A 21,511-nucleotide genomic window follows, 5' to 3' on the forward strand; every position below is an offset into this window, starting at 1 on the left:
AGCATATTAAAAAGCAGAGACATTACTTTGCCAACAAAGTAATCTAATAGTAGTCTAATCAAAGCTATGATTTTTCCAACAAAGGTCTGTCTAATCAAAGCTATGGTTTTTCCAGTAGTCATGTATGGATTGATGGACTATAAAGTTGGACTATAAAGAAAGCTGAGTGCCGAAGGATTGATGGTTTTGAATTATGGTATTGGAGAAGACTCTTGAGAGTTCCTTAGACTACAAGAAGATCGAACCAGTCAGTCCTAAAGGAAATAAGTCCTGAATATTCATTGGAAGGACTAATGCAGAAGCTGAAGCTCCAATACTTTGGCCACCTGATACAAAGAACGACTCATTTGAAAAGACCTTGATGCTGGGAAAGATTGAAGGCGGGAGGAGAAGGGGACAACAGAGGATGAGATGGTTGGATGGCATAACCGCCTAGATGGACATGAGTTTGAGTAAGCTCTGGGAATTGGTGATGGATGGGAAGCCTGGCATGCTGCAGTCCATGGGGTCGCAAAGAGTTAGACACACTGAGTGGCTGAACAAATAAAAATTGATAGCATGTTGCATTCTGTTACAAACCAATATCATTTGCCTAGTTGTTTGTGTTTGGAAAGTTTTGGTACTGTTTATTAGTGGATTTACACTGTGGAAATGTAGAGGAAAAGGAGAACTGGAAAATATTTATAATTCTTAGTCTGTAAAGTCATCTTTGGTTGTTAGGTGGAGACCTCTGTAAAGATAGCCCACAGTTTTACCCTGGCAAATTTCTTGTGTAGAATTAATAGCGGATAGCAGAATAGCTAGTTTTATATCTTCAAGCTCCCACTCTTCCACAGAAACACTATGAAACAAACAGAAACTGATTGGAGAGGATCAAAATGGTTGAGTTGGAGAACATGGAGCTCAGCTTCACCCACAAACACAGCAAAACTCCCATCTACATGTGGAACAATTCTCATAGAAAACCAACTAGAGACTGGCAGAAAAAATGAAGGTTTCAAGAAACATAAGCACATAAATGAGTGAAAAGCGAAAACGAAGTCCCTCAGTCGTATCTGACTCTTTGCGACCCCATGGACTGTGGCCTACCATGCTCCTCTATCCATGGGATTTTCCAGGCAAGAGTACTGGAATGGGTTGTAATTTCCTTCTCCAGAGGATCTTCCCAACCCAGGGATCAAACCCAGGTCTCCTGCATTGTAGGTAGACGCTTTACCATTTGAGCCACCAGGGAAAGTATAGGACAAGTTAAATAAGGCATCAGGATAGGATCATCAACCCTGGAAGGGATCTGTGATGGAATGAAGGCCCTCATGGGCAGTTCCTTGCCCTGGGGGGCCCCACTGCCTGCTGGGAGTACTGCCAGGATACATAGAGGGGCTGAAGGGGTCACAACTCTGCTTGCAAAGAGTGTGCTGCTGCTGGTTTGCTGCCAATCAGGATAGTGAGAGGTCTGCTCTGACAGCTGCCATCTTGGTGCACTTCTAAACCCAAAACCTGCTCCAGGCTGGGGTCATAGTATGCACAGAGGCTAGTGGCTAAATCTCAGAGGGAAGAGCCCTGGGAGAGGACTCAGTCTAGGGGCATGGATCTGGACTCTACTCCACCCTGGAGGGCTGAGGCACAGGCCAGGCCAAGCTCAGGGCCTGTTGTCAGCGTGTGCACAGGGACAGAGCACTGGTCCAGCAGCAGAGCCGTCATGTGGTGGGGATGGGCTCAGCCACCTCAGAGTTCCTGGGTGCACACACCAGGAGCACCACAGACCTCAGAGCTCCTGGGCACACACACCAGGAGCACCACAGACCTCAGAGCTCCGGGGCGCACACACCAGGAGGCTCCACAGACCTCAGAGCTCCAGGGCGCACACACCAGGAGGCTCCACAGACCTCAGAGCTCTGGGGCGCACACACCAGGAGGCTCCACAGACCTCAGAGCTCCTGGGCGCACGCACCAGGAGGCTCCGCAGACCTCAGAGCTCCTGGGCGCACGCACCAGGAGGCTCTGCAGACCTCAGAGCTCCTGGGCGCATGCACCAGGAGGCTCCACAGACCACAGAGCTCCTGGGTGCACACCCCAGATGGAAAGACCCTAGCAGTGGGTACACAAGGGAATAATTGTTCAGTGGAGCATACCTTCTGCCCATCCTACACCAATGCTTGCAGTCAGATCTGGTCCTGGGAGAAGGTCCTGGGAGAAGTCTGCTGCAGAAGCAGCTCAGGTTCCAGGTTGCAGCACAACCAACTTTCTTCCTGCAGCAACAGTACCCTCGTCCTCAGCACCAGCCTAGCACTAGGTCTGGGATGAATACAGCAAAGAAAGGGATGCACCCTTGGGCTGCTTTTGGGCAAAACCATAGTTTCCCTGTTTGCTATGATCACACAGCGCTCACTTGCTTCAGCATTCACCTCCTTTGGGAAAAAGCATGAACTTGAAAGCAATAGAACCTTACTAGAGCCAACCACCGAAGAGCCTGGTGGGCTGCCATCTCTGGGGTCGCACAGAGTCAGACATGACTGAAGCAACTTAGCAACAGCAGCAAACCCAACCCTCAGAGCTTCTACTCCTATAATTTGGAAGCAGACACCGTCCTGTACTGAGCTGTGAACAAAGAGCAGGCCCTGCCTAACATGCAGTGCAGGCTCTGGAAATCATAACACCAGTCACACCCCCTATCAAGGGGATGGCCAGCACTCTCTGAGGAAAGATGTGACTGGCATCCATACCAAAAACAGCCCTTGCACCAAAAATACTGGACTCACACAGTCTACCCAAGGATGCTGCCACAGAAAAACACCTCTTCAAATCACAGTAGATAACTGCTTCTTCTAAATTCATAGACACAGAGAAAGTTAAGTAAAATGAAAAATCTGAGGAACTAATTCCAGTTAAAATAACAAGAGAGATCTTCTAAAAGAATAAATGTTGGAATATCTCACCAGTCTACTAGATCCCAAGTTCAAAGCAGAGGTAATAAAAAATACTTAAGAAATTAAGAATGATTACCAATAGAAATACAGATTACTATAACAAGGAACTAGACACTATAAAGAGGAACCAATCAAAATTATAAAGCTGAATTGCCAAGATAGAAACCATAGAAGCAATGAATAGCAGAATAAATAATGCAGAAGAATAAGTGATTCTGGAAGATACAACAATAGAAATCACCCATTCAAAACAGCAGATAGAAGGACACATAAAGTGAAAACATGTGAAATCTATGGAATAATATGAAGTGTGCCACCCTACCCATAATAGGAGTTCCAGAAGGAGAAGGGGGAATTAAAAATGTATTTGAAGAAGATGGCTGAAAACCTCCCAAACCTGGAGAAGGGAACAGATGCTCAGGTATAGGACACAGAGGATGCCAAACAAGATGAATCCAAACAAACCCACACTAAGACATATCAAAACTTAAAGAGAGGATTCTAAAGACAGCAGGAAAAAAAAGAGTCATTTACAAGGGAACTCCCATAAAGCTATTAGTTGATTTTTTTTTTCTTTTTTTGCAAAAGCTTTGCAGGCCAGAAGGGAGTGACTTGATATGTTCAAAGACCTGAAAGGGAAAAATCTGAAACCTAGGATACACTACCCAGAAAGATTATCATTTACAATAGAAGAGAGAGAATTTCCCCGACAAGGAAAAATTAAAAGAATATAGCAATAATAAACTTACCCTAAAAGAAATATTGAATGGTCTTCTCTAAATAGAGAAAAAGCAAGAATCTGTAGGAAAGGGGAAAATCACAATAGGAAAGGCAAATTTATAAAAAGAATTGAAGGTCACTTAAGTAACCTGGTACATAACAACAAACAATTCATTCAGAAATTGGGCAGGAAACTGAAATAGACAGTTCTCCGAAGAAGACATACAGATGCTTAACGGGCACAGGAAAAGATGCTCGACACTGGTTATTATGGAAATGCAGACAAAACCGCAATGAGGTGTAACCTCCCATTGGTCAGAATGGTTACCATCAAAGTCTACAGATAATGAATGCTGGAGAGTGTGTGGAGACAAAGGAACCCTCATACACTGTTGGTAGGAATGTAAATGAGTACACTCAATATAGAAAACAGCATGAAGTTTCCTTAAAAAACTACAACTAGAGCTACCATATAGTCCACCAATTCCACTGCTGGGTGTATTTCCAAAAAAGATGAAATTGTAATTTGATATCTATATGCACTCCAGTGTTTATAGCAGCACTATTTACAGTAGCCAAGACATAGAAACAACCCAAGTGTCCATCAAAAAACAGTTGATTTAAAAAGATGTGGGGTGTGTGTGTATATATATATACACACACAATGAAATATTAATTAGCCATAAAAAATGGAATGTTGACATTTGCAGCAAAATGGATGGACCTAGAGAATATCATACTCAGATAGTAAGACAGAGATAAAGAAACATTACATGATTTTACTTATATGTGGAATTTTAAAAATAATACTAAGGAATGAATGAATATGTGTACAAAATAGGAATACACCCACAAACATAGAAAACAAACTTATGGTTACCACAGGAGAAAGTAAAGGAGAAAAGGGATAAATTACAAGTATGGTATTAATGGATAAAAACTACTAAGCATAAAATAGATAAGCAACAAAGATTTACTATATAGCACAAGGAACTATTTTCAAAATCTTATAATAATGTATAATGAAAAATAACCTGAAAAAAAATTGTTTAGTGGAATCACTTTGCTGTGTATCTGAAACTAACACAGTATTTAATAGTATTAACCTTCTTTAAAAAAATAAAAACAAGCAGAAACTGTTACAATCAACTTTCTTAGAACTCTATTTCAGAAAATACTCAAAGGTTTATAGAAACCAAGCAAATGCTGAATCAATAATTTTTGTTTGGGATGATGAAAAAGTTTTGAAGAGAGATAGATGGCTGTGATAGTTGCACTGCATTGTGGATGACTTAATGCCACTGTGCCACTGAATTGTATAGTTTAAAATTGTTAAGATTCAGTTTTTACTATGTACATATTTAACCATGGTAAAAAAATTTTTTTTTAAAGTAGAATTATATATTAGTAATTTCCTACAGCATGTATGAGTCCTGAAAACACTATGGTAAGTAAAAGAAGCCAGTCAAAAAAGACCACATATTATGTGATTCCAATTGTGTAAATTTCTAGAATAGAGACAGAAAGTAAATTGTGGTTGCTTGAGCCCTCCCAATCTGAGAAGTAGTGACTGCTAATGTTTGCCAGGTTTCTTTTGGAGTTGGTAAATTGTAAAATTACATTAAGGTAATGTTTCCACAACTTTGTGACGTTATTAGTAACCACTGAATTATATACTTTAAATGTATGACTTTATGATATGTAAACTAAGTCTCGATAAAGCTCTTTAAAAAAAAAGATTATGAGTTCACACAAATACACAGTTTTTTAAGTAAGACTAATCCATTAGATGGGCTAAATGGTGAGACATGGAAAAGGACTGGTAAGTAATAATTTAATGTAGATCTTCAGTTCAGTTCAGTCGCTCAGTCGTGTCCGACTCTTTGCGACCCCATGAATCACAGCACGGCAGGCCTCCCTTGTCCATCACCAACTCCCGGAGTTCACTCAGACTCGCGTCCATCAAGTCTGTGATGCCATCCAGCCATCTCATCCTCGGTCATTCCCTTCTCCTCCTGCCCCCAATCCCTCTCAGCGTTAAAGTCTTCTCCAATGAGTCAACTCTTCGCATGAGGTGGCCAAAGTACTGGAGTTTCAGCTTTAGCATCATTCCTTCCAAAGAAATCCCAGGGTTGATCTCCTTCAGAATGGACTGGTTGGATCTCCTTGCAGTCCAAGGGACTCTCAAGAGTCTTCTCCAACACCACAGTTCAAAAGCATCAATTCTTCGGCGCTCAGCCTTCTTCACAGTCCAACTCTCACTTCCATACATGACCACAGGAAAAACCATAGCCTTGACTAGACGGACCTTAGTCGGCAAAGTAATGTCTCTGCTTTTGAATATACTATCTAGGTTGCTCATAACTTTCCTTCCAAGGAGTAAGCGTCTTTTAATTTCATGGCTGCAGTCACCATCTGCAGTGATTTTGGTCCCCCCAAAATAAAGTCTGACACTGTTTCCACTGTTTCCCCATCTATTTCCCATGAAGTGATGGGACCGGATGCCATGATCTTCGTTTTCTGAATGTTGAGCTTTAAGCCAACTTTTTCACTCTCCTCTTTCACTTTCATCAAGAGGCTTTTGAGTTCCTCTTCACTTTCTGCCATAAGGGTGGTGTCATCTGCATATCTGAAGTTACTGATATTTCTCCCGGCAATCTTGATTCCAGCTTGTGTTTCTTCCAGTCCAGCGTTTCTCATGATGTACTCTGCATAGAAGTTAAATAAGCAGGGTGACAATATACAGCCTTGACTTACTCCTCTTCCTATTTGAAAGCAGTCTGTTGTTCATGTCCAGTTCTAACCGTTGCTTCCTGGCCTGCATATAGGTTTCTCAAGAGGCAGGTCAGGTGGTCTGGTATGCCCATCTCTTTCAGAATTTTCCACAGTTGATTGTGATCCACATAGTCAAAGGCTTTGGCATAGTCAATAAAGCAGAAATAGATGTTTTTCTGGACCTCTCTTGCTTTTTCCATGATCCAGCAGATGTTGGCCATTTGATCTCTGGTTCCTCTGCCTTTTCTAAAACCAGCTTGAACATCAGGAAGTTCACGGTTCACGTACTGCTGAAGCCTGGCTTGGAGAATTTTGAGCATTACTTTACTCGCGTGTGAGATGAGTGCAATTGTGCAGTAGTTTGAGCATTCTTCGGCATTGCCTTTCTTTGGAATTGGAATGAAAACTGACCTTTTCCAGTCCTGTGGCCACTGCTAAGTTTTCCAAAGTTGCTGGCATATTGAGTGCACCACTTTCACAGCATCATCTTTCAGAATTTGAAATAGCTCTACTGGAATTCCATCACTTCCACTAGCTTTGTTCGTAGTGATGCTTTCTAAGGCCCACTTGACTTCACATTCCAGGATGTCTGGCTCTAGATGAGTGATCACACCATCGTGATTATCTGGGTCTTGAAGATCCTTTTTGTATAGTTCTTCTGTGTATTCTTGCCATCTCTTCTTAATATCTTCTGCTTCTGTTAGGTCCATACCATTTCTGTCCTTTATCGGGCCCATCTTTGCATGAAATGTTCCTTGGTATCTCTGATTTTCTTGAAGAGATCTCTAGTCTTTCCCATTCTGTTGTTTTCCTCTATTTCTTTGCATTGATCGCTGAGGAAGGCTTTCTTATCTCTTCTTGCTATTCTCTGGAATGCTGCATTCAGATGCTTATATCTTTCCTTTTCTCCTTGGCTTTTCGCTTCTCTTCTTTTCACAGCTATTTGTAAGGCCTCCCCAGGCAGCCATTTTGCTTTTTTGCATTTCTTTTCCGTGGGGATGGTCTTGATCCCTGTCTCCTGTACAATGTCATGAACCTCATTCCATAGTTTATCAGGCACTCTATCTATCAGATCTAGGCCCTTAAATCTATTTCTCACTTCCACTGTATATTCATAAGGAATTTGATTGAGGTCATACCTGAATGGTCTAGTGGTTTTCCCAGTTTTCTTCAATTTCAGTCTGAATTTGGTAATAAGGAGTTCATGATCTGAGCCACAGTCAGCTCCTGGTCTTGTTTTTCTTGACTGTATAGAGTTTCTTCATCTTTTGCTGCAGAGAATATAATCAGTCTGATTTCGGTGTTGACCATCTGGTGATGTCCATGTGTAGAGTCTTCTCCTGTGTTGTTGGAAGAGGGTGTTTGCTATGACCAGTTCATTTTCTTGGCAAAACTCTATTAGTCTTTACCCTGCTTTATTCTGTATTCCAAGGCCAAGTTTGCCTGTTACTCCAGGTGTTTCTTGACTTCCTACTTTTGCATTCCAATCCCCTGTAATGAAAAGGACATCTTTTTTGGGTGTTATTTCTAAAAAGTCTTGTAGTTCTTCATAGAACCGTTCAACTTCAGCATTACTGGTTGGGGCATAGGCTTGGATTAGATCTTTAAGTGTGTATAATTAGTTTTACCATTCCTGGCCTTAATGTATTTGAAGCCGATCAGGATGTACTGGGATCAGGAAATAAGAAGATAGCCAAGAAATACTAAATTATATAATCTGGATGCATATTCATCTTTAAACTGTTTGCTAAGTGATATCATTACTGCCTGAATGTGTGAATATTCTGTGGCCTCCTCAAGCCGTTATATTTAATTTTTTTGAGGTTGTGGATACCCTCTCTCTCCAGAAAATCCTCATAGGTATGTACTTTTAGATATGATATTATAAGAAGTGTAAATCATGAGCCATGGTAGGAACACGGAGCTTTCCGCTAATGAAATAGCCTGAATTGGATAAAAGAATCAGGAGTTTTTGAGTGAGTAAATTGATATAAAGAAGTAGGCACAGAGAGAGGAATAATCTAATGGAAGAAAAGAGCTCTGTGAAACCACAGTAAACATGCATAAAAAACTGGGAATCTAGAGACCAGTGTTTTGTTACTGCCATCTGTCACTACTAATTGAACAAATCTTTCTCGAGAACAGTGAAATCCATTGGTAAAGCATATGAATAGAAGATAATAAATGGGAAAAGTACAAATAATGATAGGAAAAATAAAACCATCTTTGAATAAACATCTGTTTGCCTTCTTAACATCCCAACTGTTCATTCTAATATTATTTGCCATTGCTTCATTGAAGTATGGAAGGTATACTTTTTAGAAAAAAATACAAAATGTATAGAACACATATAATAAAAACTATAGAGGTTTTAATTAATAATTCAAAGACTAGCTTCTCTGAAGCAAGCGTTTATATTGATGGTTTTCCACTGAGATCTGACAGTCTTAAGGCTGAACGTCAAAGATGATGCCATCATCCCCTTTTCTCTTAGAACTTGTTATATCTTTAATATGTAAACAAATCCATACATATATAGTTATTCCAAGTGTTCAGTCTTGAAAACAGCATGTTTCAATATTTCTGTTGCCTACATTGATTGTGGAATTAGAATCTTATTAAACTTTGATCATTATCAGGCTAATCATATAAATTTCTCTTAGAACTGATGTGCTATCTATAAAATAAGATAAATATTCTTGCCATTATCTCATAGAATAAACAGATTTTTTCCCTTACCCTGCTTAGTTCTTTAGTCATGGGCTACAATATAGCTACTAGGTAGGTGACTGGAATGCAAAAGTAGGAAATCAGGAGATACCTGGAGTAACAAGCAAGTTTGGCTTTGGAGTACAAAATGAAGCAGGTACAGGCTAACAGACTTTTTCCAAGAGAACGCACTGGTCATAGCAAACACCCTCTTCTAACAACACAAGAGAAGACTCTACACATAGACATCACCAGATGGTCAATACCGAAATCAGATTGATTATGTTCTTTGCAGCTGAACATGGAGAAGCTCTATATGTCAGCAAAAGCAAGACTGGGAACTGACTGTGGCTCAGATCATGAACTCCCTGTTGCCAAATTCAGACTTAAATTGAAGAAAGGAGGGAAAACCACTGGGTCATTCAGATATGACCTAAATCAAATCCCTATGATTACATAGTGAAAGTGAGAAATAGATTCAAAGGATTAGATCTGATGGACAGAGTGCCTGATGAATTACGGACAGAGGTTCATGACATTGTACAAGAGGCCATGATCAAAACCATCCCCAAGAAAAAGAAATGCCAAAAGACAAAATGGTTGTTTCTGAGGAGGCCTTGCAAATAGCTGAGAAAAGAAGAGAAGTCGAAGACAAAGAGAAAAGAAAAGATATCCATCTGAATGCAAATTCCAAAGAATAACAAGGAGAGAAAAGAAAGCCTTCCTAAGTGATCAATGCAAAGTAATAGAGGAAAACAATAGAATGGGAAAGACTAGAGATTGCTTAAGAAAATTAGAGATACCAAGGGAACATTTCATACAAAGATGGGTACAGTAAAGGACAGAAATGGTATGGACCTAACAGAAGCAGAGGGTACTAAGAAGAAGTGGCAAGAATATACAGAAGAACTATACATAAAAGATGGTAATGACTTAGATAACCACGATGGTGTGATCACTTACGTAGAGCCTGGAGTGTGAAGTGAAGTGGGCCTTAAGAAGCATCACTATGAACAAAGCTGGTGGAGGTGATGGAATTCCAGCTGAGCTATTTAAAATCCTGAAAGATGATGCTGTGAAAGTGCTGCACCCAATATGCCATCAAATTTGGAAAGCTCAGCAATGGCCACAGGACTGGAAAAGGTCAGTTTTCATTCCAATCCCAAAGAAGGGCAATGTTAAAGAATATCCAAACTACTGCATAATTGCACTCATTTCACATGCTAGGAAAGTAATGCTGAAAATTCCCAAGCTGGACAAGAAGCATATATGAACTAAGAACTTCCAGATGTTCAAGCTGAATTTAGAAAAGGCAGAGGAACCAGAGATCAAATGGCCAATATCTGTTGGATCATAGAAAAAGCAAGAGAATTCCAGAAAAACATCTACTTCTCCTTCATTGACTACACTAAAGCCTTTGACTGGGTGGATCACAACGAACTGGAAAATTCTTCAAGAGATGGGAACATCATACCACCTTACCTGCCTCTTGTGAAACCTGTATGCAGGTCAAGAGCAACAGTTAGAACCAGACATGGAATAACGGGCTGGTTCAAAATTGGGAAAGGAGTACATCAAGGCTGTATATTGTTATCCTGCTTATTTAGCTTCTTTGCAGAGTACATCATGTGAAATGCCAGCTGAATGAAGCACAAGCTGGAATCAAAATTGCCGGGTGAAATATCAATTACCTCAGATATGCAGTTAACCCTTACGGCAGAAAGCAAAGAGGAACTAAAGAGCCTCTTGATGAAAGTGAAAGAGAAGAGTGAAAAAGCTGGCTTAAAACTCAACATTCAAAAAACATCATGGCATCGGGTCCCGTTACTTCATGGCAAATGGATAGGGAAACAATGGAAACAGTGAGAGACTTTATTTTCTTGAACTCCAAAATCCCTGCAGATGGTGACTGCAGCCATGAAATTAAAAGACATGGACTCCTTGGAAGAAAAGTTATGACCAACTTAACATATTAAAAAGCGGAGATATTACTTTGCCAACAAAGGTCCATCTATTCAAAGCTATGGTTTTTCCAGTAGTCATGTATAGATGTGAGAGCTGGACCATAAAGAAGGCTGGGCGCTGAAGAACTGATGCTTTTAAGCTGTGGTGTTGGAGAAGACTCTTGAGAGTCCATTGAACTGCAAGGAGATCAAACCAGTCAGTTCTAAAGGAAATCAGTCTGAATATTTATTGGAAGGACTGATGCTGAAGGTGAAGCTGCAATAATTTGGCCACCTGATGTGAAGACTAACTCATTAGAAAAACCCCTGATCCTGGGAAATTTTGAAGGCAGGAGAAGGGACGACAGAGGATGAGATGGCATCACTGACTCAGTGGACAGGAGTTTGAGCAGGCGCCTGAAGATAATGAAGCACAGGAAAGCTTAGCATGCTGCAGTCCATGGGGTCACAAGGAGTCAGACATGACCGAGCAGCTGAACAGTAACAAGATGTATCTATAGTATTAATAGAAAAGGAATGATAGTATCAGTAACACACACACACAGACACCAGTTGTGCAAAACTCCAGTACTATAGCTGCGTGTTCTACAGGTGAATGTTGTTTCTCAGTCGTTTTTAATAACTTTGGGGACCCAGTACGCTAATATGATATATGGCCCTCTTTCCTGTTTTCAAAGCCATTTTCGTTTTGATTGAAATATACTGAATACTGAATATTGAATTTCTCTCAGTCTGTTGGTGATATATCTGTTTTGTTTTGACACCGGGCAGAGTAATCCTAGAATCAATCCTAAGAGAAATTTTGAGGGAGACTTTTGTGGTTTGTTTTCCATACTTCAGCCATTCTCTTCTCCTAGGTAGCAAATATTTGACTGATTGGAGAAAGCCTGTAATTGCATTTCTTATATTAGGTTGATTCCTAAGGATTCCTATTGAACTCATCTTGAGATAATATGTTTGATTTACTATTATTTAGTTTTAATTATTTCATTGTCCTTTCTGAGGTCCAGTCAGTCTTAGGAAAAGCTTCCCATTGGCAGAATCATCTGCCATTTATTCAGGTCACCTATTAAGATCAATGAAGAGTACAAATATGCATAAGATATGGCTCTGAAACTCAGTTAAGGCCTTAGGGAAAATAGGAGAAACAGGTCAAAAGACCTCTTTCTTAAATCCACTTAGGTCCATAAATCATTTGATTATTCTCTTTTACTATATATCTTCTTTTAAAAAATGTCATTTCCAATGTTTGACCTATAAGAGTTCGTTCTAAAAAGATTACCATGAACCCTGAACTCTACTTAGATCTTCTAAGGTGATTAATGTTGTGGAAAAACTCCATACATAGACAGTGTAACTCTGACAAAAATAATACCGTTGAAAAATAACAAAAAATAATCACTTATTCAGTCCCTACTACGCCAAGTGCTTAACTTGCGTCAGTGTGATTCCATCTTTAGGAGCAAATACTTGCTATTCTCTGAAGCAATTCAGGTTACTAATTTCTCATCATAATACAGTGTTCTGCACTATTGTGATAATTGCAGAATGTGGACCCAGGTTACATTCATTCAGAACAGTACACTGGAGATACCCAAGCACAAATTAATTATACTTGAATTTTTGGCACATGATGCAGTTGCATCTTCTCATTTATATTTCTTTCATCAGTGAGAGGTTTAATATACTATTACTCGTTAAAGTTGGGAAAAATCATGTTGATAAAAGACATTTAATAAAGTGCAAGAAAATGATATTCATAAATAATAGTAAGCTGGTTTCCATAGCAATTTAATACAGTCACTACAATATCTTACATTAATATCAACAGTGGTTAGAACTGTAATCATTTGCATTCTTTAACATGTCTTTATATGTAGTACATACAGTATTTGTTGAAAACAATAGTATTTGGTATCTAAATGAATAGAAATAAACTGAAATTGGTCCAGGAGTTAAGAATTAGATCACTTGAATAAAACAACAGCCCTCACTTTCTTGTGAGCCAAAGATACAATTAGCCTCAAATGGCACCTGGGTTGACTTTTTTGTGGGTGTATGAAAAGAACAAGTTATAATTTAAAATACAACAAAATATTAGTTTTCATTTTTATGCAAATGAAAAATAGGAATGTATGAAAAATAATGGATGAATATTCCTTGGATAAAGTCACCTGCTTGCTTTTTATCTTTACACCCCCCCACCCAAATATCCCAGGCACTTATACTTCTCATTTTAATCACTTGCTGTGCTGTTGCTATTGTTTGCATTTACTTTTTAAAGAACTTGGTGAAAGCTTCAGCTGTATTAACAGATATTTAGAAAGTATGTTATTTTCTTCAATGAAGACAAGTTACTTACAAAAGGTTTTAGGGAAATATATTTTAGAATATTAACTTTAAAATGGTTTGAAGTAGATGACAAAGCCAAAAACAACCAGAGAAAGAGATATTAAGTCCAGATAATACACTTCATGGGAAATAGATGGGGAAACAGTGGAAACAGTGTCAGACTTTATTTTGGGGGGCTCCAAAATCACTGCAGATGGTGACTGCAGCCATGAAATTAAAAGACGCTTACTCCTTGGAAGAAAAGTTATGACCAACCTAGATAGCATATTCAAAGCAGAGACATTACTTTGCTGACTAAGGTCTGTCTAGTCAAGGCTATGGTTTTTCCAGTGGTCATGTATGGAAGTGAGAGTTGGACTGTGAAGAAGGCTGAGCGCCGAAGAATTGATGCTTTTGAAGTGTGGTGTTGGAGAAGACTCTTGAGAGTCCCTTGGACTGCAAGGAGATCCAACCAGTCCATTCTGAAGGAGATCAGCCCTGGGATTTCTTTGGAAGGAATGATGCTAAAGCTGAAACTCCAGTACTTTGGCCACCTCATGAGAAGAGTTGACTCATTGGAAAAGACTCTGATGCTGGGAGGGATTGGGGGCAGGAGGAGAAGGGGACGACCGAGGATGAGATGGCTGGATGGCATCACGGACTTGATGGACGTGAGTCTGAGAGAGCTCCGGGAGATGGTGATGGACAGGGAGGCCTGGCGTGCTGCAATTCATGGGGTTGCAAAGAGTCGGACACGACTGAGCAACTGAACTGAATACATACATACAGATAAGAAGATACTGTGTGTGTTAGTCATTCAATAGTGTCTGACTCTTTGCAACCCCATGGATTGTAGCTTGCCAGGCTCCTCTGTCCATAGAATTCTCCAGGGAAGAATACTGGAGTGTTCCTCCTGACATAGGATCAAACCCAGCTCTCCCGCATTGCAGGCAGATTCTTTACCATCTGAGCCACCAGGGATGGTGATACTAAAATATACATAATGGGAGAATTGGCTTGGAAAAATAAATGAGAAGTTAAAGTAATTCAGAAAACAATTTGCCGAAAAAAACATGAAAGAATATCTTAGGAAAAATTTCCTGCAGTATTAAGACATGCTTAAGATACTTGGATAATTAAAATTGTTCACATTAAATTCTTTGGTAATGGAAATGATGCTGTGTCACTTATATAAACTAGTACCTGCATACCTTAAAAAAAATCTAGGAAACAAAATTTTAAACCATTTAAAACGTTTCTATTTGAAGAGTTTTAGTGGGTTTTGAACCCATTTGTTAATATTTTAAAAGTAATATCTTCCAATTACTTTGTAGAAAGAACTAATATCTTAAAAGGTAGAAACGTATTAATCCCATTTCAAAAATGCAATGCATGTTTGATGGATGAGATTGAAAATAAATGTTGTGTAATGATTTAGTAAGTGCTTCTTCTGTTTCCCTCTACTTATCTTTTAAAATGATATTTTACTTTTTAATTATTATATCACAAAATATCAAATCAAGATTTTCTAATTTTCTAAAATAATGAATATTTAAGCACATTGCTTTCACAAAAAAATAGTGAGAAGAATATTTTGCACATTTAATTAGTTCAGTAAAATGAAAAAAATTAAAATATTGTATCATCTTTATCTCATTTTTAAAAATTTCTATTTAAGTGTGATATGCTAAATGCTTTCATCCAGTAATATGAAAATAACATTCAGCAATTGTTTACTGATAGAGATGCATGATCAAACTTTCGAAGATCAATCTCAGGGATGAGACATTTGAACATGTAAGTTTTAGTAAACTATGAAAAGTACTTTCCAAAGGAGTGAGTAGGAACACATGTGGGGAACAGATTGCCTGGAGGAATTAGAGGAGACTTTACTGAAATGACCCTAAAACTGTGTCTCATTATGCACAGATAGGAATTTTTTAGTTGGTTATTTCATAGCTATTTAATAAACTGAAGAAAAATATGACATTTCTGAAATGTTTTATATTGGTGAAGTCTGCTTAATTCAGTGATTCATGTTTACATCAATAAATGTAGAGAAAAGAAGAAAATCTATTATCTTAGATTTAGGTCTAGTTAAGTATGCAACTTCAGGTGGATGTAGAGAATGGTGGCTTGTCAAACGTGTTTCCTCTTCTCTCTATTACTGTCCCACTTTTCTCTTTACTGGGAGTTTTGCTCTTTGGCAAGAGAGAAATATTTCAGAACTTTTGTGGAGTGATGTTTTCATCCTAGTAATGAAGAAAATGTTATATATTTTAAAATATATAATACTGTGAAAAAGTTTTCTTAACATGGGCATCCCTCTTTCATAGCACTCACCTTGATAAAGTGATGTGCATTATGTTAATTAGTTCATAATTCTGAGCTCTTTGATATTAAGGACATTTGTTATGCCCCCTTTTTGCCCCATACCTACATTTTCCTGGCCTATGCTAGGCATTGGATTGTTTCTCAAAGTGAGTGATTAACTGATACAGTCACTTTCTTGAGACTTTATGCCAATTTATTTATATGTAATTCACGTCAAGTCCACTTTCAAAGCTATGTGGAAGTTTATTATAAAGGGTGTATAAACTTTTATGATTAGTAAGATATAAATTGGAAATAGCCAGAGAAAGAGAAGGATGCAAAGATGCTAATTATGAAAGTAGTAAGTTTATTGTTACATTAAAACCACCACAAAATCTTGTGACTTAGGACAACAATGACTTATTAATTCTAATGAATCTGTATTTGCCTGGCTCATGTAGTATATCATCTTCTCTTACCTGGAATCACTCATATGGCTGAAATAACTAATCAGCTCAGCTGTGGCTATAGAATCTAAGATGGTCTCACTTAGGTTTCTAGGTCCTTACTGCTGTCTGTTCTGCTAGGCCTTTCTCTCCACAATATCTCTGACCTTTCCATTATTTAGCCTGGACTTCTGGTCATGGTAATAGAAATTTACCAAAGAGTGAAGGTAGAAACTGTGAAGTCCTTTTAGATATCGGGCTTCAGAACTCACACATCATGACTTCTGCCCCATTCTGTTGACCAAAGCCACAAGTCCAGCCGAGATGCAAACCTCGGAGAAATAGATTCCACCTCTTAATAGGAGGACCTATAAAGAATATATGGTCATATTTAGTCTTTCACAATAGCATATGAATTGTTGTTGAGTATAAAATTTGTTTCTACACTGGCTAAAAGTGAAAGTGTTAGGTGCTCAGTCATGTCTGACTTTTTGTGACCCCATGGACAGTAGCCCACTAGGCTCCTCTGTCCATGAAATTTCCCAGGCAGGAATACTGGAGTGGAGGCCATTTCCTACTCCAAGGGATCTTCCTAATCCAGGGATCTAACCCTGGTCTTCTGAATAACTTTGGAATGTTTAAATGTAATGATTAGCATTACATTTTTTGTAATGCTATCATCTGAGCTACCAGGGAAAACCTGAAATAGTTAAAAATGAGGGAAAAATGAGATAATAAGATACTGGCTATCAGAATGATGAACTAATACCAGGAGAGTCCATTTTTATCCCAATTTTATTGAGATATAGTTGGCATACAGCACTGTATAAATTTAAAGTGTACAGCATAATAATATGACACATTTTTATCATGAAATTACCACAGTAAGTTTAGTGAATAGATACATTAAAGAAATAGGAAAAAATTTGCCTTGTGATAAGAAATCTTATGATTTACAGCTTTCATATATAATGTATAGCAGTGTTTGTTATAGTTATGTTATGCATTTTATCCCTAGTATTTATTTTATGCCTAGAAACTTGTATCTTTCGACCACTTTCATCCAGTTCCCCTTTTAACCACCTCCTGCCTCTGTTAACCATGAATCTGATCTCTTTTTCTTTAAGTTTGTTTGATGTTGATGTATAATTGACCTATAATTCTATGTTAGTTCCTGATACACAATAGGATATTCAATTTTTAAAATCTGTTTAATTTTTTAAAATACATGCAAATTATGAAGGATTCTAAAAATGCAAAAAATTAAAGTGGGAGTAAAAAATAAAATGCACTTCAAAATTCTAATTACCCAGAAATAACCATTAAGATTAATTATAAAAAACCTGAAATCTTTCTATGCCTGTATTATAGATAGAAGAATGGATGGATGAATGCTTAATTGAGTAAAAGATATAGCTATATGAATTTATAATAATTCTCTAAAGCTAATACAAAATAGCATTTTATTTCATTTAAATAGAGGCAAAAGAAAGTGTATTGAAAAGGCATATTACTAGAGATATTATTTGCTAAACCGAGATCTCTAAAGTTAAAAAATAAATAAGAAAATCATTAATAGCTTACAGTCATAGTTTTAACTTTTTAAACCTTAGACAAAGTTGAAAGATAAGGATGTTAGCACTGTTATATTTCCTTTTAACTACCTTCTGCTGCTGCTGCTGCTGTGTCACTTCAGTTGTGTCTGACTCTGTGTGACCCCATAGACGGCAGCCCACCAGCCTCCCCCGTCCCTGGGATTCTTCAGGCAAGAACACTGGAGTGGGTTGCTATTTCCTTCTACATGCCTTCAAATTTCTATTTATTATATGGTTACAAAAAAAAAAACCTTCTTGAACACACCCAGTCCTCAATATGAGCTTATTTCATAAACCATTGCTATGACAAACCTAGAGACTATATCAGATCTGGACAGACTTGCACAAAGCAAAATAGAAGAAGTGAGGAACCAGAGACTACATACCATCTTTGTTGGAATTGCCTTTTATTCTCTGTGAGATTTTATTAAATGTCCAGTAATAGAGTTTTTGTACCTAAATAAGGGTTTAACTTACTATTATGTGAGGATATCATTAGGTTTCATACCATCCATGGGGTTTTCCAGGCAAGGATACTAGAGTCGGTTGCCATTTCCTTTTCCATTGGACCATGTTTTGTCAGAACTCTTCATTATTACCGTCTGTCTTGGGTGACCCTTCATGGTATGGCTCATAGCTTCATTGAGTTATGCAAGCCCATTTGCCACAACAAAGCTGTGATCCATGAAGGGGCATGAAACACCAGAGCATTTGACTGTGTGGATCACTGTGGAAAATTCTTAAAGAGAGAGTACCAGACAACCCTACCTGTCTCCTGAGAAACCTGCATGTGGGTAAAAAAGCAACAGTTAGAACCAGACATGAAGAAATGGACTGGTTCAAAATTGGGAAAGGAATGCAACAAGGATTTATATTTTCACCTTGCTGTTTAACTTATATGAAGAGTATATCATGTAAAATGCCAGGCTGAATGAATCACAAGCTGGAATCAAGATTGCTGGGAGAAATATCAACAAACTCATATATGCAGATAATATCACTCTAATGGCTGAATGTGAAGAGAAACTAAAGAGCCTCTTGATGAGGGTGAAGGAGGAGAGCGAATAAGCTGGCTTGAAGCTCAGTATTCAAAAAACTAAGATCATGGCATCTGGTCCCATCACTTTATTGCAAATAGAAGAGGAAAAAAGTGGAAGCAGTGACAGTTGCTCCAAAATCACTGTGTACAGTGGACAGTGACTGCAGCCATGAAATTAAAATATGCTTCCTCCTTGGAAGAAAAGCTATGACAAACCTAGAAGTGTATTATAAAGCAGAGACATCATTTTTTCAACAAAGGTCTGTATAGACAAAGCTGTGGTTTTTCCAGTAATCATGTAAGGAGTAAGTTGGTCTATAATGAAGACTGAGTGCCAAAGAATTGATGCTTTTGAATTGTGGTGCTGGAGAAGACTCTTGAGAATCCTGTGGACTACAGTTGTGGTTTTGGAGAAGACTCTTGAGAGCCCTGTGGACTACAAGGAGATCAAACCAGTCAGTCCTTAAGGAAATCAACCCTGAATATTCACTGGAAGGACTGATGCTGAAGCCAACACTGCAATACTTTAGCCATCTGATGTGAAGAGCTGGCTATTGGAAATGACCCTGATGTTGGGAAAGATTGGAAAGTGAAAGTGAAAGTTGCTCAGTCATGTCTGACTCTTTGCAACCCATGGACTATGGAATTCTCCAGGCCAGAATACTGGAGTGGGCATCCTTTCCCTTCTCCAGGGAATCTTCCCATCCCAGGGATCAAACCCAGGTCTCCTGCATCACAGGCATATTCTTTACCAGTGAGCCACTAGGGAAGCCGATGTTGGGAAAGAATGGAGGCAAAAAGAAAACAGGGTGGCAGAGGATGAGAGGGTTAGATGGTATTACCGAATCAGTGGACATGAATTTGAGCAAATTGCAGGAGAAGAGTGGAGAACAGAGGAGCCTGCATGCTACGGTTCATGGAGTCACAAAAAGCTGGACACCACTTAGTGACTGAACAATAGATTTCTCAGATTCAGATTAGTTCCCTGATTCAGTGTGCATTTGTTCCTGGGACATTCAAACTGATCACAGAGATTTCATGGCTCATTTCATTTGTTTCTCTCAGCAGCTGCTTTTAAGATGAAAAAAATCATTTCTTTCAATTTACAGCTCTCTTGATTTGAAGTTACTAGTGAGAATTTTTATGATTTTGATCACCATTATGACTTTTGGGAGCACGAGTAGAATTAGGAGTCTCAGCCTGTCTGTCTCAAACACATTTTATTTCTGTCATTAACTACAACTTTTGAGATTTATGACATAGAGCTATATGTTTTTTCCCATGTGATCATTGCTGGTGGAAGTTTTTTTCCCTCTAGTTTTTACTCTTTTTGTTTATTCTTGTTAGACATGGAGAGGCAGAAATTCTTTGATGCAGCTTGATTCTACTATGCTAACCTGTAAGTTCAAGGCAGTAAGTTTTTAAAGAAACACCTTTCACGTAATGGAAAATAATAATTAAAAATAGAAAATGCCTTCAGCTTTAATTTTGCAGCAGCTGCAGAGGAGTTTTTCATAATGATGGTTAATGTAGAAATCCTCAATGACTTTTTACCTGGTAGTAGCCAAATATTAAAGTATATTTCAAAATGAAAGGTATCTTTTAGGTGCAGAGAAAAATGTGATGAGATAAATCTTCCAGGTGATCTAACGTGATAGAAGAAAAGATTCACGATATTCTGAGTGGTACATGGTTAGAAAGCATGGTTTAGTCCAGTTTAATGTGCAAATAGCATTTTGAGGAGTATTTCTAAAAATGTAGATCTTAAATCAGTAGGTCTTGGATGGGACCTGCGATTCTGTATTTCTAGCAAGCTCTCAGTGAAACAGGTGATACTTTTAGTAGCACAATTCTTCACAACTGCAGACTTGGAGCAACTCTAACTGTACCCTTTAGGCCAGGGATTATAGCTTATTCATCTTTGCAAACCTGTTATCTAATGAAGTGCTTGAATAAAAGTATGCCCTGAAATATTCTCTTGTTAAATAAATGAATTGATATGTTAAATAAATAAATCACTACTAGATGCCTGGAATATTCATATTCTCTGTTAATGATTGACAAGGAATCCTTCTGTTTTGGAGACCAGTTACATGAATGATAAGATTGCTGCTGCTGCTAAGTCGCTTCAGTCGTGGCCCACTTTGTGCGACCCCATAGACGGCAGCCCACCAGACTCCTCCGTCCCTGGGATTCTCCAGGCAAGAACACTGGAGTGCGTTGCCATTTCCTTCTCCAATGCATGAAAGTGAAAAGTGATAGGGAAGTTGCTCAGTCGTGTCCGACTCTTTGTGACCCATGGACTGTATCCTACCAGGCCCCTCCATACATGGGATTTTCCAGGCAAGAGTACTGGAGTGCTAGTTTCTCTTAAAAAGTCAAAAGTCCTAATAAAATTTTTGTTTAGTTGAAACTGTTGTACATCACACAGCTACTTTGGACAACAAGATATTGCTTTTCAAATACTTGAACATATTCTTAACTGGTTCTCAATTTTGGTTGTACACTGGAATGATGGGTATTTTTGCTTTTCTAATTCTTAAATAAACACTTTGATTTATGAAATTACCACATAATCACCTTTATTACAATAACCATTGATAATTTGTGTGTGAGCTTTCCTCAGAACAAAATTATAACTATATCAGGAGTGTGAGTGAGAATAGGAAAAAAATCATTTAAAAATCTTGAA

The 21,511-nt window shown here is 38.4% G+C and overlaps 1 protein-coding gene across 3 annotated transcripts in view; it reads left to right on the forward strand.

The window, feature by feature from the left end:
* Window positions 1–21,511, forward strand: part of GPHN (gephyrin) — a 547,726-nt gene that overhangs the window by 222,405 nt on the left and 303,810 nt on the right. Inside the window, exon 2 of one of the 3 annotated variants that reach the window (XM_052647156.1) lies at window positions 20,167–20,218. The exons of the other annotated variants lie outside the window; for them this stretch is intronic. The gene's annotated coding sequence lies outside the window, so the exon portion shown is untranslated. The remainder of the gene's footprint in view (window positions 1–20,166; window positions 20,219–21,511) is intronic. 3 annotated transcript variants of the gene reach the window in all.

The sequence above is a fragment of the Budorcas taxicolor genome, chromosome 10 (assembly GCF_023091745.1).
Source record: "Budorcas taxicolor isolate Tak-1 chromosome 10, Takin1.1, whole genome shotgun sequence".
Classification (NCBI taxonomy): Eukaryota; Metazoa; Chordata; class Mammalia; order Artiodactyla; family Bovidae; genus Budorcas; species Budorcas taxicolor.